The sequence below is a fragment of the Alligator sinensis genome, unplaced genomic scaffold (genome assembly GCF_000455745.1).
Source record: "Alligator sinensis unplaced genomic scaffold, ASM45574v1 scaffold502_1, whole genome shotgun sequence".
Classification (NCBI taxonomy): Eukaryota; Metazoa; Chordata; order Crocodylia; family Alligatoridae; genus Alligator; species Alligator sinensis.
This window is the reverse complement of record NW_005841896.1, coordinates 619,486-622,936: the sequence shown is the minus strand read 5'-3', so window position 1 is coordinate 622,936 and position 3,451 is coordinate 619,486. Positions and strand designations below refer to the sequence as shown.

The window sequence follows — 3,451 nt, the reverse complement described above, 5'->3', positions numbered from 1 at the left end:
CTGAGGTTCATCTTTCTTTGGGAATGTGTTGCAAAGTGTCCCAATTGCAAATATTTAAAAAATGGGATTTAATGTCATTTTTCATGTCACTGTATTTTTTCAAAAGATCTAAATTGTTCAAAATGTATTATACCAATATGTTCCCGGATATTAAAGCTTCCTAATACATTATTAAGGTTAAATGTAATATAATTATGCATAGGTGCTACAGGTGATGGAATAAGAGCTTCATTTCTTATATGTGTAATCCCAGGTTTTCACTGCAGCTTTCATAAAAGAGGGATTACATATAGCGTTTAATCTGAAAAATTTCTTTAGACACGGTAATATGTTAAGTTTTCTGGACAGTACATTTGCTCTATCTTTACTCAATGCTTACTATGAGTTGGTGTTATCCACTACACCATGTTTCTAAGTTGGCTGGCTTTGTAGTAATATTTAATGTTTGGAAGCATCAGTCCTCCTTTTTGCTGAGGTCTTTGCAGGATAGAATGTTTAAATCTAGGTTTCTTATTTGCTCAAATATGTTTTTTATCCTTGTCTGTTGGCACTGTAATAGAGTTTGGAATAAAAAATTAATTTGGTATATCAGTGCTTTATTGACAGAACGTACATATCAATTGCATATGCACATATTATGGCAAGATTACACATAGCCAGACATTCTGTTTCTCTGTTCACTGTTGACAGATAAGACTGTGATATTGTTTTCTTACTAAAGCTTTTCTCAAATTCATCCTTGAAGGATGACTGATAACATGCCTTGATCAAGGGACAATTTGAACAAACAAACAAACAAACAAACAAACAAACAAACCTTTTGGGGGGGGTGAGGGAGAGATCCAATTTCATTTTTCCCTCTCTCTAAAGTCATTCTAACAGAAAGTGGAAATAGGCATCATCAATATCTCTGATTTGTACTAGGGGATTTAAGACAATCAAAAGAGTCTTTCATTGTTTGACAGAGCACAAAAGACACTCTGTTGGGAAAGTTCAAGAAAGAAAACTGAGAGCCTGAGGCCTGGTCCCACAGTCAAAGGCTGAAACAAGGACTGAGAAGTTCTCAGGAAGAATCTGATCCAATGCCCTTTGAAGTCAATGGGCATTAGACTAGAGCAAAGCTTTAGATCAAGCCACAAATGTATAAAAAGAAACAGTTATAAAAAAAAGTTTGGAAATAAGCATCTGGGAAGAGAAAAATTTTAAGCAACGTGATAGCAATCTATTCTGCCTGTCATGGTTATCAGTTCAGCATCTTTTTGTGATACCTGAGAAACCAGAATTTTCAGAGAATTTCCTTTGGGAATGTTTTAAATTGATGTGCAGGTATTTTCCACTAAAGATCCTATTCACAAGAGCATATTGAGCATAATGACCCTAAATGTCCAAAATGCTAATGATGTTTTTATGACTATGAGAGCCATATATGTTGCACTAATGGTCGCATTTGTTCTTTTAGAAATAAAACCTTTTACAGAAAAGGATTTTAAACAAAAACTAACAGAAACACCCCTATTTTCTGTACGTAAGAAACATGATTAGCATTCCTATTTCCATTCCTAGGTTTAATACACTCATTGCTCATACTCACTGTTCAAGAAAGGCTATTTTAAGATCAGGAAAAAATACAGTGGTTATGAAATCCTATTTAAAACAATATCACCAGGAACAAAAATGCTACGTACAGTTATGTGCAAAAATAGGTACGAGACTTCAAATACAAGATCAACTCTAAAAGAAATATTCAAAAGTTTGTGCTTAAAACAACTGGGAAAGGATCCCAAGCATGTATGGGTTTCAGGCAGCATGCTTAGTTTGCTTTGCAATCTATTTACTTCTTCATTACATAAGAGAGGCAAGGGAACATCCAAAAGAAAAAAAAATAACAAAAAATTTGCTAAAGCCTACCATTTCAACACTTCAGTAATGATAATCTGAAATAGAATAATAATAACTGCTGCTGTGGTTTTTAATTTATTTGTTATTTATAGATCCTCACATAAAATGGCACTTTCCTGCAGCAAATTTCTTGGGGTTTTTTTTTTGCAACTCTTATACAAGACTCAACAAAGAGCCCAAAGGTCTTTTATTCAGAAAATTACAATGTTTCCTCCCTCCTTGCCTAATAGAATCCAACTGTTAGAGCATGACATCATTCCCCAGAGCCAGGGAGTCCAAACTCACACAGACATTCAGCTTGCAGTAAACACCATGCAAAAAAAAACTTTTCAAGGGCGGTAGGGGGGCAGGGGAGAATAAAATAAAAGGCATTTTTTGTTACCTGAAATTTGCAGCATTTCCCTTTCCACTCCATTCTCAGATTTGTATTTCCCAGACAAAACTTTGTCCTATTAGCTGATGCACTTAGAAACCAGTAGTTAAGGGTCTAATACCTGCTGTGCTTCCCACAACTCCTTCATATGACCTTTCACAGCACTAAATGATTCCAACTAAAATGATTGCAGAGAACGCAGACTGGCCCGGCAAGTTGTCATGGAGATCTTTCTCTCTCACATGCTCACACGCGCGCGCGCACACACACACACGCACTCACTCTCTCTCCCTCGTACTCACACACACGCTCGCATGCACGCGCACACACAATTCTGGGAGGAGTCCATGAAACAGCACGCCTTTTCATCAACAAAGTTTTTCAAGCATTCCTCCCCTCCTCCCAGCTTTCCCTCGAGTCAACCCAGGAAACAGAGCTTTGGTCATGAATCGATTGTTGCAGTTATAGAGACACGCTGCTTTTCAAAAACAACATGGAGCTTTGGGAACTTTTTTCCCCTAGAAGGAGAACTGAGATGTTTGGTTGCAAAAGCTTTGTAATCAAAGCAATCTTTCATATTCTAGCCCAGCAGCTATTTATCTTTGTTTGGCTTGTTATGAATTTGATAGCTGCAGCCTTAGCTGAAATACAATTAAGCAGATTACACAAAAAGCTCCTCTCAAACCTGCTTGCTTACCTTGCTGCTTGCCCAGTAGCTAGTTAGTGTCTTAATCAGTGCAAGGATTCTTGGTGGTCATGAAGAACTTCCTGTATTCTTTCATGTTTCTGTAATTAAGAAGACAAGTTTGTGCATCAGGTACATGCCATTATTATGACCCCAAAACAGGCAGCTGTGTCTTTCACACATTTCTCCTAGCCAGGGACATCACTCTTCCCAGAAATTGCCTATGCTTCTTCCACACATACCTGCTTCACTTTTATTGTGCAAAATTATTTGCAGCAGAAATAGGGAATTGTGAAACTGAAATTGTGAAAATTCTTAACTGACCAAAAAAGGAACCCACTCATTTAAGTTCCTGCATGAATCTAAGTTGCTCATTTGAGGTCTCTGTCACATTGTGTTCCACGCTGGGGATCTTAGCTGGATGGGAAGTGCACAAAGAGTTATTATGCTTCTTATTATAGCTGGAATTAATTGTGCCTATGGGTTTGAGTCAA

At 37.2% G+C, this 3,451-nt stretch overlaps 1 protein-coding gene across 6 annotated transcripts in view; it reads right to left on the bottom strand.

Annotated features, from left to right (window-relative positions):
• Positions 1–3,248, bottom strand: part of ST5 (suppression of tumorigenicity 5) — a 236,646-nt gene extending 233,398 nt beyond the window's left edge. For 2 of the 6 annotated variants that reach the window (XM_025197390.1, XM_006018214.3), the window contains exon 1: positions 2,282–2,629. The gene's annotated coding sequence lies outside the window, so the exon portion shown is untranslated. Of the gene's footprint in view, positions 1–2,281; positions 2,630–2,969 lie in introns of those variants that run through there. The other 4 variants (XM_025197391.1, XM_006018213.3, XM_006018216.3 and 1 more) reach the window with 4 other exon arrangements.
• Positions 3,249–3,451: the final 203 nt, after the last annotated feature.